Here is a 14,857-nt window from a genome sequence, read left to right on the forward strand (position 1 = left end):
CTTGCTACCTCTCCATCTCTTCTCCTCCCCTCCCCTGCGTGGACGCACAAGAATTAGACAAATCATCACAAAAAGATGGCAACTGTGCTTTGATTTATTTTCTTCCACTTAACTGAGTACTCATCTCCAGCTGTCACGCACATGTTCAAGGCAGAATATTTGTTTTAAGAGGGAAAGGAGTGAGCTGCACGCCACTAATGAGAAACAACATGTCACATCAGGCTCGTTTCTTTCGCAGAAGACGAATTGTCGGTCATCCTGACCGATTTTATGGTAGACAAAGTTGCACATGATATACGCACACTCTGTATTTGAAGTCGGCATTGCACACTAACCAAATTGTAAGCGATGGTTTGCAAAAAATAGAGCTGGTTGCCAAGAGTGCTTTGAAAACCCTGAGAAACATTTTACGCTAAATAATATTAAATATACTGAGGCATCTGTTTAGTATGCTGGCTAAAAGCAGTCCCTCAAATACCTGCTACGTTGATATATGTGGTTCCTGCCAGCTGAATGACAGTGTAAGCACTAGTGGATACATCCAGACACACACACCTGCACACCTATGACTTCTGTTTCTATTGTTTCCACGATAAATGTATTGTTTTTCAAAAACCAGCTCTGTGTGCAAACACACACTAAAATAACTGTACGTGTGCTGCTGGATCCTTCTGCGTGCCCTCCTGCACCAGTGCATCTGAATACATTTAACTGAATGTGAAAGTGTGTGTGCACAGGTGCATGATATGAAATATTGGGAGACGGCGGTATGCATGAAAGGCTCAGTGTTTGCTAGTGAATGTGTGCAGTGACCATGTGTGCAGTGTGTGTGCCTCTGCCTCTGATTTTGGGATTGTTTTTTTCTGCATGGATGGACACAGCTATAAATACCGTATGATATACTTGTATCTTTCAAAGCCACACAGCCCAAAATCATCTTTTATTTATTTTTTTGGTAGTGCTCTCACTCTAGTCATGAGTGAGAGCACTACCAATCACCAATTGGTTTTGCCAGGTTAGTTAAAGTTGAGCCTTAGCAGCATGACGGTATGATTTTTTGATTAAAAAGGAAACCTGTAAACATGTAATATCAAAAATACAAAGACATTGGATCACTGTTTTAGTCATTTGAAAAGCGTCTTTTCCCCAAAATTCTGGCACTAACTACAACCCAATGCAACTTATGTTCCTCTTGGCCACTAGAATGCACTGTTGCCTCCTGTAATCCACTTGCATGTCACGAAGCAGTGCTGCTCTGTCTGAACACACCCATTAATTTCACCCATCTCCACATCTCTATCATGTAGGACTCCCATGTGGTTGTTAGGAGGATATGGGAGTGGTACAGCATTGTCAGTATTTGTATCATTTGCAGCACTCAAGCTTTAATTTGAAATGATAAAGTATTGCTTTGACAGTGGCAGTCTACTCAGGTGACATATATTAGCATTTTCCTCCCAAGCATTTCACCTCTGGGGAAAATTAAATTGGCTGGATCAGAGTTCATACATAAATGTAAGCTTAACAGGCGTCAGTGTATGTAGGAGCCCCATCACATGTGTAATTCACATGTACCTTGTTACAGCTTCGCCCTGAGGTTGACAGGCGGTGGCTGATCCTGCATATGATGACACAAGTTTTAGAAGGTTATGCCAGTCAAATGTGCAATCTTTGTTATGTAAGCTTAAAAACACTGAGATAGCATTTCCACATTTTGAAAGACAAAATATAAGAGTGCTATGATTAGTCATGGTTAGATGACAACATGGATAATGCTATACTCAGCCACATCTTTTCCACTGGTATACCTGGAGGTTTGATATGAACTAAGTTTGTACAATAGGACACCAGATGTGCTTTTACTTACAAAAGTGTTACCTGTCTAACGCCTACTTAGTTTTTTTACCGTTAAAAAATTAACTGTCAGCAATTAAAATCGGAGACATCACAGACTTTAACAGCAGAACAGGTTGTGTCTAATGTAATCGTGTTTTCCTCTTTGGCTCCCTGTATTTTCTTGCTGCTGAGGCAGTTCAGTAGTACAAACCCGTACAAAACTGTACACTCAACTTATCTCCATTGGTGCTGATACTAGCTTGTTCATCCCAAACTGCAGCATGTATGACAAAGAATACCAAACAGACTGCTTTGGAGCCTCGGGGCTTATAGAGAGACAGACAGTAAAGTCAGTGCTTGTTAGCTTGTTAACTGGTTAGTCTGTGGATATTACTGTGGATGTTGCATGGGTGAGTCACACACTCTTTAGGGCCTGTTAGTGCCAATAATGGTTTCGAATTTTCAGCATTTTAATGATGTAAAACATACTGTATACAAGTCAGTGCGTAGTTTGTTTTATACAGTTATTTAAACAGTATAGAATAGATCATACAACCTATAGACCATAGGTGTCAAACTCTGGCCCGTGGGCCAAATTTGGCCCGCAGCCTAATTACATTTGGCCCGCGAAGCCATACCAAATTACTATTAGAGCTGGCCTACTGGTATTATACAGCTAATATATATATTGTTTAGTATAAAGCTTTGCTTGTTCCATATTCAGTTTTCCAGCAAAACGTATTTGAGTCCATAAGAAAAGATTCATTCTTATATCTGGAGGAAAAATTTTTTTTTCAATAAATATTAATGTTAGCCCGCGACTTTGTTCCAGTTTTGAATTTTGACCCACTGTGTATTTGAGTTTGACACCCCTGCTGTAGACTCACTACGATAGCCAGGTGCCCTGACTCTGGTAGCTCTGAAGATGCTGATTGGTCAGAAGCTGCCTTCTCCTTTTAAACAAAATAAACTTTGGGTGGAAAAATGATTGAAAATTCTTTAAAGCTGCATATTCAACAGACAGTTGTCTATTGTCAGTTTTTTGTGGGATTTCCTGTGTGTGTGTTTTACACAGACTATGTTGTAACACTCAACAAATGCATAATTCCTTTTAATTAAAACATATCTATGAAATGCATCTTCGATTTAGTTTCAGCTTGTAGTAATATGTTAGCACGTATTTAATTTCATTTCACAGTCCCTAATTTCCAAGAGCTGTTACTGTTGCCACAGCTTTATTTCATTTTACTATTACATTATAACAGGCTTCTTCTTCTCTGTGTAAAGGACTTAGGTAAAATATGTCTCATGGGAAATTTATCTTTCTATCCATTATTTAGTGCTGTTTGTGATTTTTTTAAAAAAAGTTTTCCATATTCCCCTGGTGTTGTTAGGAAACTGTATACTGTACGTTCAAAGAGAATGACCGTGAAACACCAGCTACACTGTCTGTCAGCTGTGCAGCCTAACACTGGGTGTTGAAACACAATGAACAAAACACTTCTGTGCTCCATCTCTTCTCTCAAAGAGTTTCATGTGTTTACATGGAAATCACTGCCATTGAGAATGCAACCCATCAGTTGGTTTCTCACATGGGCAAACATCTGTTGCTTTTCAATTGGCAATCAAGTCTTTGGGAATAAAAGCACCAGTTCAATTTTTTTTTCTTTTCCATACCCTTTTCATTTTTTCTTTATTTTAACTGTACATGCGATGGATGGAGGTGTATTTGGTGACAACGCTGCTGAAGGATATCAAGGCTGGGTTCTTAATGCCAGGTGATACTGCATACTGCTCTGCAAAAACTTTTGCCTGAATCTTGCCATCGCATTGCAGACAGATTATAACAATAGGATGGGCAAAGTCTATATTCCCTCTTTCTACTACCCACTATGAAGCATGCGCACCCTCTTCAAATTGTTGACTTATGTAGCGAGTGTGTTTACCTCAGTGACAGGACAAGATTTTTTTCATTGAAGACATTTTTTTGTTGCAAAAAGTGCTGGTTTCGGTTTGATATTGTATATTTATATAGAGCAGTAATACTACTGCATTACTCTGCTACAGTCACACATTATTTATTCAAAGGTAAGTCAGTTGTCTTTAAAGCCATGAAGGAGTCTTTTGAACACAACTAGCTTTGAATGCAGTAATGAAGATATGTCTGGATTTGCATGCAAGCATACTTTTAAGAATTGCATGCAAGTGATTGCAGAAGGAAAACAAAAATCCCTTAAGGCTGCAGCATTATAGCTGTATTAGTATAAAACTAATTTTGTATTTTTAGAGCTTTTCAAAACTGTGAAATATTAAATCTGTTCCATCAGTGATATAAATGGCAACATTTCAATAATAAAATGAAAATGACATCTTGGCTTGAGGCTGGAACTTGGAGAAAGTATATTGAGTACTCAAATTAAAAGGATTTGTGCTGTAGGGGAGTATAAGTAAATGTGCTCAATAAATCTGTTGAATTCTTTTGATCAAGATCATTCTTGCGTGATGTGTTTCTTTTTTCTTCTTTTCGCTGATGGTTCCAGTAGATGAGAAGTAGGTGATCAGTCAAATCATTATGACTCTTCCCCATGGCCCTTGGCTTTCCATTCCCAATTTCATTGCTGAGATATGTGGGTATTTGTTGATAAAGTCTTAGTTTGGATCACAGTCCAGAAGGAGAAGCTGACCAAATGACTGAACGGCAAAAGTCTCTGCAACCAGAACAGTGTGTCATGGATCGCTGTGTGGCAGGCAGGAGGAGGACCCAAATTGCAAAACTCACAGACTCGGGGATGAACTCAAAAATCACAGCTTTAATGCTGGAGAGGCAGAACGTAGGAAATACAAAACTAAACTGGGAAAACTAAATACAAAGCTCGCCAAGGAACAGGGAGGAACACACACACAACATGAGGGAGAATGTGACACAGAACCGAGGGAGACGCAGACATAAATACACAGAGGGTTAACGAGGGAAGTGGGAGCACACGGGGAACACAGGTGACACTGATAGTCATAACAAGACACGGCAAGAGTGAACGCAACACTGACGGGAGACGGGCAAAGTAAACAGGGAACAAAACAATCGACAGAAAACACAGGAGCACAAGACAATAGTCCAAAGAAAGTTCAGGGGGTCGGCCTGGAGGGCGGCAACACAACAGGCCACGTCCTCTCGTATCTGGAGGCCGGTCGTGCAGAAGGCAGCAGTGGTGCAGTTCAGGAGGCCGACCCGGAGCCTGCGGGCACAAGAGTTCAAGGGTCACACGGTCGGGGGGCCAACCAGGCGGGCGACACAGGTGATAGAGCCGGTCAGGAGGCCAGCTGTGCGAAAGGCAACTGCGGCGGCGAAGGTGACGACGGAGCAGTTCAGGGGGCCGACCGCGCGGAAGGCAGTGGCGGCGGCGAAGGAGACGGAGCAGTTCAGGGGGCCGGCCGTGCGGAAGGCAGCGGCGGCTCTCCAGTGTCAGGCGTACTGGCCGAGGCCCGGTGGGCACAGGACCAGACGAGGTGGGACCAGGCGAAGGCGATGCGGGGACCGGACCAGGCGTAGCAGAAGCAGATGCAGAGGCTGGACCAGGCGTAGCAGAAGCAGATGCTAGAGCTGGACCAGGCGAAGACGAGGCTGAGGCTGAGGCTGAGGCTGGACCAGGCGAAGGCGATGCCGAAGCCGGACCAGGCGATGGCAAGGATGCAGCAGAGGCCGGACCAGGCGACGGCGAGGATGCAGACTCTGATGAAGCTGGACTAGGCAACTGCGTGGGCGGAGACACGGCGGCCGCAGCTGGTGTGGATGAGGCTGCTGGTGGCTGAACGGGCCCCTCGGACCCTCCAGCGGAGACAGGCGGCTGGACGGGCCCCTCGGACCCTCCAGCGGAGACAGGCGGCTGGACGGGCCCCTCGGACCCTCCAGCGGAGACGGAGACAGGCGGCTCTGGACGGGCCCCTCGGACCCTCCAGCGGAGACAGGCGGCTGGACGGGCCCCTCGGACCCTCCAGCGGAGACGAGGAGGTGCTGGACGGGCCCCTTGGACCCTCCAGCGGAGACAGGCGGCTGGACGGGCCCCTCGGACCCTCCAGCGGAGACGAGGAGGTGCTGGCCGGGCTGACCAGAGCCGCCAGCGGAGACGAGGAAAGGCTGGAGAGGTTCTCCTGAACCCCCAGCGGAAACTGATGCAGAGCCAGCAGGTGCGGGGACCTCTGGCTCAGCGGATGCTAACTGTAGCGGCACAGGGCATGCAGTCGGCTTAGGATGCAACGGCTGGGGCTGTGCAGGGCAAACAGTCTGTCCAAAGTGTGTCAGCACCACGCAGTCCCCAGCTGGCGGAGAAAGCTCACCAAAGCTTCCAGCTGAGGTGGGCAGTGTCTGAACGGGTTGCTGAGCAATGAACTGAGCTGATGACTGTGCTATCGATTGAAGTGCAAGTTGTAGTTGTGGTTGTAGTGATGGTGGGACAGCAGGTAGTTGAACCGGTGACTGAACAGGTGACTGACTCTTGGCTGCTCTCCTCCGAGGAACAGGAACGGGTGCTGGGCCTGGCCGAACACCAGTCATCCCCACCCGAGAAACAGATACGGGTGCAGGGACAAGCTGGGCTCTGGCTGCCTTTACCCTGGGGGCCGGTGTAGGTGCAGGAGCTAGCTGGACCTCTGCTGCTCCCACCCGAGGGACTGAGACGGGTGCAGGAGTCGGCAGGGTCACAGTAGACCTCGCCCAGGGAACCGGAACTGGCGCAGGCATAGGCTGGGCGTCCATCAACCCCACCCGAGGGGCAGGTACGGGTGCCGGGATGAACGGCGCCTCTGCCAGGCTGGGGACAGAAGCAGGGACCAGCTGGACCTCAGCCACCCTCTCCAGAGGAACTGATACGGGAGCAAGGGAAAGCCGGGCCCGCGCTGCCCTGGTTACAGGAACTGGAGGCGGAGAGCGAAGCACAGGAACAGTAACAGTCACTGGGTGAACCAAGTTAGTGGAGCCAAACACAGTTTCAGTAAACAGAGACTTATGGTGGGCTGGTTCTAGCAACTCTGCTGTACTTAAGTTGTCCATGTCATAATTAGCAGTCTTAGAAAGAGTGAGTTTAGGAGCAGCCACAGGTACAGGAGAACTCACACAAGCAGCGTCTAGATAAGCTGGATGTGAAACAACACTACACACAGTCGTACAGGATGTAGTCCGAGACGTAGTGCACACAGAGTCCATGAAACCTGGCCGAAAAGCATGGCGCACAGAGTTAAACTGACATGACCGGGGACACAGTGTGAGATCATAACATCACAAGTATGTGTAAGTGATATTACCTGTGTAACGGCGGATATGTAAAGCTAGCGCATATTCACGCAATATAACATTTGTGCTTTTATTTTGGTAACTTCTTGTGTGACCGAAAGTGAATGGTTTAATGGTAAACAACTTGATGTACAAAAAGACGGAAGAAAACGGAAAACTAATGCTAACGGAGAAAAGGGAGAGAAGAATATGGTTAAATTGTACAAAGACGAATGGTTCTAGCTACAGTCGACAGGGGAACAAGGTTTGTAATGTATATGATTTAATTTGAGCAATCTGAAATGCATAATATGTATTATATAGTTTAATAGAAAACGGTTAGACCAGCGTAATGAGCAGTTTAGATGGTGTTACATGAATAATATGGTAATTGTTTTTATTTGTTTGTCTAGCTCTTACGTTGGTTCGTTGTCTGATACACGGCAAGGAATAATAAAGGTCATTCAACAACCATCAGTTCTGGCCTTCTCAGTTCGACTGGATGCTACAACCTGAATATCAAAATTCTTGCAATAAACATTTTTACCTTTGTCCTTTACAAAATCACAACTGTAGACTGAAATCTGCTGACAACATTGATTGACAAACAAAATGAACTTCTTGCTGTTGCAGATCAATTTATAGCAAATTTGACCAGCCTGGTTCAAGACCTTAACAAATTGGTTCTCTGTTGAGTTTGTGACCATTTTAAACTGCATAAAGAATGAAGTCTTTAAAAGGCGGGTGGGTATTTATGCAAATGGATTATAAATTAAGTAAAAAGATAAATGTGATTAATCAACTATGTACAGAAACATATTTCAAAACTAAAATTAAATCTGAATTTAATCTTTCCAGAGGCTGACTCATCAACATAAAACCACAATGAAAACACTTCCTCAAATCAAGAGCAGCTTTTTCTTTAGAAAATAACGTCAAGGCAACTCGTCACATTTGAGAAACAACAGATGCCAGGGCACAGAAACTGAGGCACGACTAACCCATCTCACTGTAAGTTAACCTCATGGCGGAAGAATTAGAGCTTTCTGAGTATTCCACCATACATGACCTTGGGGGAAAAAAGGTCAAAACTGGAACAAGCAGCATCAACTCTGCTCAATCAGGTAAGAATATGAGAAAAATGCAAACTAAAAGAGAAACAGTCACGATTTTGAAGTAATCAGAAAGCTGTCTCACTATTGTGAATGTACTATGTATTTATCTGTTTTTGTGTTTACAGAAAGAAGACTCCTGAGGATGGGGATTGTAACTTTAGGAGTATTGTGTATCTTACAACCCATCCTCAATATCTCCCTCTACCTTGCCGGTAAGTTGTGAACACAAATATATATTTATAATGGAAAATAAATGTATCATAAGTACTGTAACATGTTTTCTGATGGAAAGTATAAAAAATATGACCCCAAAATTATGTTTATTTCCAGTTTATTCAAAAGAGGATATCAATCAGTTTCCTTGCAACACCTCTGTGATAGAAGACATGTGCCAGACCGAGCAATTTCAGTCAAATTCAACCCACTTATGTTCCTGCTGCAACAACCTGCTGCAAAGCCTACTGAGAGAAAGAGACCTCTTGCAAGACAAAATCAGTCAGTTTAGCAGAGGTAAACCTGGAGATGTTGACGATATGCAGATCTTTGGATCTGGTTCCAATTCTTTAGATTTCTTGTTAGTTTGAAGATGAACGCAGACAACATTCAGGAATTTGAAACAAGTCATTTAAGTCAGACGACTGCATCCATTTACACACTTTGAAATCTCTGGTACAAAAACAACAGCCAACCACATTTTAATTAGATATATATTTTGAAAGAGTCAAGCAGTGATTAACAGTTGCACTCAGGTAAATACTTTTATTATATTGTTGCATATTTAATGCAAAATTTATTATGTACATATATTAATACTTTGCTAATGGATAAAAAAAATGACATGCCATTTTAGTAATATGATAAAATGTATTGAATGGTTGTGTATGTGAAAGATGACGTTTTTAGTGACAACATGTGCTCAGTTTAGGTTTTGGCTGGTGGTGTATTCAGAAACCCAAAGAACAGATGCTTCTACCAGTAGGTGGTAGAGACCCGACCCAAGCTGTGTTAAAGAATATTGGATTTGCATGTATGTGTGGCCAACAAACACACTAAATAACAGCAAAAAACAATGTTGACTATTTTGTACTAGCAGAATTTAGAAAGTGTTTTTAATGGAACTTGCTATATCAACTTTAAATGTTATTGTTACTCTGAATGATGATAATTAATTTTTTTTTGTTTTCACATAACTGAAATTTTGTATAATAATGAGTTTTCAATGGCCGCTCAATTGACAACAGTCTTATATTTGATATAATTTAGCTTATATTTAGCTTGATTTTATGTTTATCTCTGAGACATGGCAGCATGAAGTCTCACATCTTTTAGAGCTATGCACTGCAGACTGTTCATTTTTCTGTGAACTTCAGATCTCTGGACGAGAAGGTGGAACAGCTGTGATTTTTAAAAAGACATTTTTATGCCAGATGATCTCTTCGAGCTGTTACAGCTCTTTTGAGATAATTATGATCAAAACTGGAAGAGATCAACCGATGTATGGTATTTCAATTTATGGTCCACCTGGGTCTGCAGCATCTTTTCTGTCAGACTTCTGCTATTAAGTTGGGCAAGGTCATCATTGTTGGGGACTTCAACATTCGTGCAGAGGACACATCAAATAGTACCACTAGGAATTTCCTGAGCATTATGGACTCTTAAACTTTTAAACTTTTTCCCAAGTTTGTATTAGGTACAGGCGCTTTATTGATAGCTATCATTTCTAAGTTTTCTTTTTAATTTCATAACTTTTTGTGACCATGTTGAGCTCCTTGTTAAGTCTTGTATTGAACCCTGATAGCCACTTTTATTCAGATCGCTCCTCACAAAACCAGAGTAGTCATTGCTCTGTCAGTTCCTGCACACCCTGGTTAGATAATCAAACTTGTGATCTTCGACATTCCCGTCAAAGAGCAGAACATCTGTGGAAGTCCACGGGTCTAAGTTTCCATCACAAATACTTTGTAGAGCTTCTTCACATATATAATGAGTCAGTGAAAGAGGCTAGATCCTCTTATTTCAATAATCTCATACATTTCCATAAGAATAATCCAAGGGTATTATTTGAGACTATCAACAGGATTGTTTCCCCTCCAACCCAGCATGCTATGTTCTTTTCTGACGATGATTGCAATACATTTCTCAATCACTTTGTAAATAAGGTGATGGGCTTAAGATCCAAAATCTCCTCAAGTAGCTTCCCTTATGATGGTCCTCAGTGCCCTGGGTCATTTACTTTTCTTTCCCTCCAATTACACTTAATGACTTAACTACAGTAATAGGTAAAATGAAATTCTTGTCATGCTCCTTAGATACATTACCTGCTTTTCTCCTGTCTGGGACTCACCAGCATTGGTCCCACATTGCTGTCTATCATGTGGAACTGAGGCAAAGTTATGTTCCATCGTATTTTAAATATGTCGAATGTTCATCCCAACTTTACTGGTAATTATTGGCCTATTTTCAAAATTGTCACTTATAAGCAAATTATTAGAAAAACTTGTAGAAAATCAGTTCAGATCTTTACTATGCAAATTAAAGATTTGTTACCTTTTTCAATCTGGCTTTCAAAAGCAGCGCTCCACTGAGATCGCCCTCTTGAAGGTTTATAATAATCTTTTAATGGCTTCTGATGCAGGGAATTGTTCTGTAATCATATTGCTTGATCTCAGTGCAGCCTTTGATACAATTGATCATAAAATCCTACTTAATATGCTGAATGTTCTGGCTGGTGTATCTGGCTCTGCCTTAGACTGGTTTTCTTCTTACTTATCTGACAGGACCTTCTCTGTTAGAACAAACAAGTTCACCTCTATCATAGCCTCCCTAACCTGCAGGGTTCCACAGGGTTCAGGTTTGCATACATTATTTTCTTTCTAGGTGCTTCTTCTTTCTCGCTGGCATTTTTCAATCTTTTAGTGACATTTCTTATCATTTCTGTGCCGATGACAGTCTTTTAAGCCTCATTAGCTGGATAGGCTGTCCAGCTTAGTCCACTGGGTAACTCAGGTTACTGATTGGCTCTCTAGCAATTACCTTGTTTCAAACACTAACAAACCTTAGACCATGATTATAGCTCCTCCTGAACTACATTCTTAAATCAGTCGGGTTCTTGCTTCTTTTTGTTCAACTACTAACACCAACATTCAAAATCTTGGAGTAATATTTGAGTCTTCTTTGGGCCTTGACTTGCATATAAAATCTTTGTCTTGTTCCTGTTTCTTTCATTTAAGGAACATTTCAAAATTGCGACATATTGTCGCCTCAGCTGAGCTGGAAAAAATAGTTCTTGCATTTGTGTCATCGCATTTAGATTATTTTAATGCTCTGTTTACCAGCTTGGACAGATCCTCTCTGTCATGAGATTTTTAACATATATAAGTTTATTTACTACTGTTTACTATAAGCTCATATTGATGTGTTCATATATTTCACAAATATGCTGTACTTTTCATTTTTGTGCACACTGACATTTTAACTCTGTATGTTGATGAAGGCCAGAGACAGCGACCTAACCACAAGAGATTAAATCTCTAACAGCAGTTCCCGAAATTAGAGTACACTCATATGACCCCATACAAACATACACACACTCAGTCACAGGAAGTTTTTAACAGAACATGTATTAAAGAAAGATGAAGGTATTTGCATATGCGATGTGTCTTATAAATAAAGAGCTATCGCCTGCACTCGGTGTGAGTGTCTCCTGAGAGCCGCTCACCCGTGCACGTTGCTATTTTAACAGAACTTGTCTGAGTGTCATTATTTCACCTGAATAATGTCTTGTTAATAAATAAAGTTAACCACGGACACTCTCTTTCACACCTCAAAGCTATTCAAAATGCTGCAGTCAGACTACTAACAAGTTCTAGCTAACAAGTTCAAATTACTCCTATTTTATATTCTTTATTGGCTCCCAGTAGATTTTAGGATTCGTTTAAAAATTCTTGTTTTAACATACAGAGCACTAAATGGCCAGGTCACAGATTATTTATCTCAGATTTTTACAAAATACACTGCTTCTTGTCGTCTCCATTCACAGACTCTGAATTTGTTGTTCCCCATACCTGACTAAAAACTAAGGGTGACAGACCCTTTGAGCTTGTGGCACCAAAGCTGTGGCACACTTTACCATCAAAACTACAATTAGTTGACTCTGTGCATTATTTTAAAAAGCAGTTAAAACTTTTTTCAAACAGGCCTTTTCCTGAGAATTTTTTATTGAATTATGTTTTACTTATTTTGAAACTAACAGTTTATTTTATTATATCTTATTTCATTTTTTTCACACTTAACCTCCTAAGACCCAAACTCTTTCATGGCATGCATTTTTAATTTTCTTGGCTATTTGGGCTGATTAGGACCTGATGAATGTAAAAACCAAAAATTACATGTTTGTTTTTTTTAACCTGATTTTTGTTTCCATATATGAGGACATTCGCTTTACATTTTGATAGAACAGTGGAAGTACAACACCCTCGTAAGTGGATATCAGGCCCTTGTAGAGCAAAATTAGTATTTTGGTCTAGACAACCCAAAATGTGATGTCCACATATGTGGACGCCAGGTCCTGGGAGTTTAATGTTCATGTTTATTTTAGCCTTTTGTGTACACCACTTTGTGATTGCTTGTCTGATTGCTTGCGCTTAATAAACACACTTTACATACTTGTGAAGTATGTAAAGTGTGTTTTTGATGGGTTTTTTGTGAATAAAATTTGGGGTTGTGAGATTTGCAAATCTTTAAATTCAGCTTTTATTTACATTTTACTCGGCATCCCTTTTTTTCAGAATAGGGTTGATAATCTTCTTTTGTGTTGCCAACAAACCTTGAAATCATCAAGTCTTTCTTTGATGATAATTTGGTCAAAGTTAAACTGACAGCAATGAGAACTACAGAGCATTCACTAATCACTTTTCATTAACACTGTTGGCTTTGTTTTAATTAGCTGTTCTGAATGACACCAGTGTTTCTGTCACACTGTGTTCCTGGCTTACACTATCCAACTGTTGTGTTTACCTTATACTGTACATCTGTTTTACATTTAGTTGTTAAGAATATTTTAAATGAGGACTTTTTTTTTGCACAGGGTTATGTTAAAAGTTTTACATTTATTTATAAAACATATTTAGAGTATGTTAATTTGAATCATTTGCATATGTAAATACAATTTGCATGCATGTATACCTTTAAGAATTGCATGCAATCATGAGAGAAATCTGTGTTATGGCTATAAAAAGAATAAAAGAATATTGAAAAAAATAGTATGAAACTAATTTTTTTTAGAGCTTTTCAAAACTATGAAATGTTAAATCTGTTCCATCAGTGATATAAATGGCAACATTTCAATGATAAAATGAAAATCTTGGCTTGAGGCTGGAACTTGGAGAAAGTATATTGAGTACTCAAATTAAAAGGATTTGTGCTGTAGGGGAGTATAAGTAAATGTGCTCAATAAATCTGTTGAATTCTTTTGATCAAGATCATTCTTGCGTGATGCGTTTCTTTTCTTTCTTCTTTTCGCTGATGGTTCCAGTAGATGAGAAGTAGGTGATCAGTCAAATCATTATGACTCTTCCCCATGGCCCTTGGCTTTCCATTCCCAATTTCATTGCTGAGATATGTGGGTATTTGTTGATAAAGTCTTAGTTTGGATCACAGTCCAGAAGGAGAAGCTGACCAAATGACTGAACGGCAAAAGTCTCTGCAACCAGAACAGTGTGAGATCATAACATCACAAGTATGTGTAAGTCTCTGTGACCGTCTCACAAGGTTCTCATCCTGGTCACATGCTGTCGGTGCCATAGCACGTCTCAAACGTTTCCTACTCAGAGACAAATCAAAGTCACTCAGCACTGTAACTGAAAGACAAAATGCTGAAATGATGATTATCAAAAACTTACAAGGACTAACATTTTCAGATGAGATAAAGAGATTAAGCAAAGGAAAGGCACTACATGAGAGCAACAAAATGTACAACTTGGATCCTTTCTTGGACGAAGACAATGTGCTCAAGGTGGGAGGAAGGCTACAACACTCATTGCTTCCTAACACATTCAAACATCCAACTGTCATTCCAAGAGACCATCGTATTACAAAACTCATAATCGCTCACTGTCACGAAAGAATAAATCATCAAGGAAAGAGCTTCACAATGAACGAAATACGGTCCAGCGGTTATTGGATTCCCAAGCTAAGTCAAACAGTATCAGACTACATCCGTCAGTGTGTGACATGTCGGAGACTAAGGAGAGCTGTGGAAGGACAAAAAATGAAAGATCTCCCCACAGAAAGAGTCGAACGCTCTCCGCCTTTCACATACTGTGGTATGGATGTTTTCGGCCCGTTCCTAACCAAACAAGCAAGAAAAGAAAAGAAAAGCCACGCAGGTGGAGTATGGGAACGACAAATTCGGACTGTGAGAAACGTCCTCAACGCCACACTTGCTCTCGCAAAGAGACGACTCACCGATTCATCACTCAGAACCTTTCTCTATGAAGCAGCTGCAATAGTAAACAGCCGCCCGTTGACGACAGACAATCTCAATGATCCAAACAGTTTGAAACCAATAACTCCAAATCATCTCCTAACTATGAAAACCACAACAGCTTTGCCTCCTCCAGGACAGTTTGTTAAAGAGGAT

General features: G+C 41.2%; 2 long non-coding RNA genes across 2 annotated transcripts; both read left to right on the forward strand.

The window, feature by feature from the left end:
• Positions 1 to 7,266: 7,266 nt before the first annotated feature.
• Positions 7,267 to 7,575, forward strand: LOC146573989 (uncharacterized). Its single transcript, XR_014892562.1, has 2 exons — positions 7,267 to 7,367; positions 7,516 to 7,575. It is a non-coding gene; the product is annotated as an uncharacterized LOC146573989 (long non-coding RNA).
• Positions 7,576 to 7,741: 166 nt separating this feature from the next.
• On the forward strand, positions 7,742 to 11,923 carry LOC146573990 (uncharacterized). Its single transcript, XR_014892561.1, has 4 exons — positions 7,742 to 7,846; positions 7,961 to 8,226; positions 8,343 to 8,429; positions 8,548 to 11,923. It is a non-coding gene; the product is annotated as an uncharacterized LOC146573990 (long non-coding RNA).
• The last annotated feature ends 2,934 nt before the right edge of the window (positions 11,924 to 14,857 follow it).

The sequence above is a fragment of the Mchenga conophoros genome, linkage group LG5 (genome assembly GCF_057382185.1).
Source record: "Mchenga conophoros isolate Kocher_MC1m ecotype Shallow Benthic linkage group LG5, M_conophoros_male_GT1.1, whole genome shotgun sequence".
In the NCBI taxonomy this organism is placed as follows: domain Eukaryota; kingdom Metazoa; phylum Chordata; class Actinopteri; order Cichliformes; family Cichlidae; genus Mchenga; species Mchenga conophoros.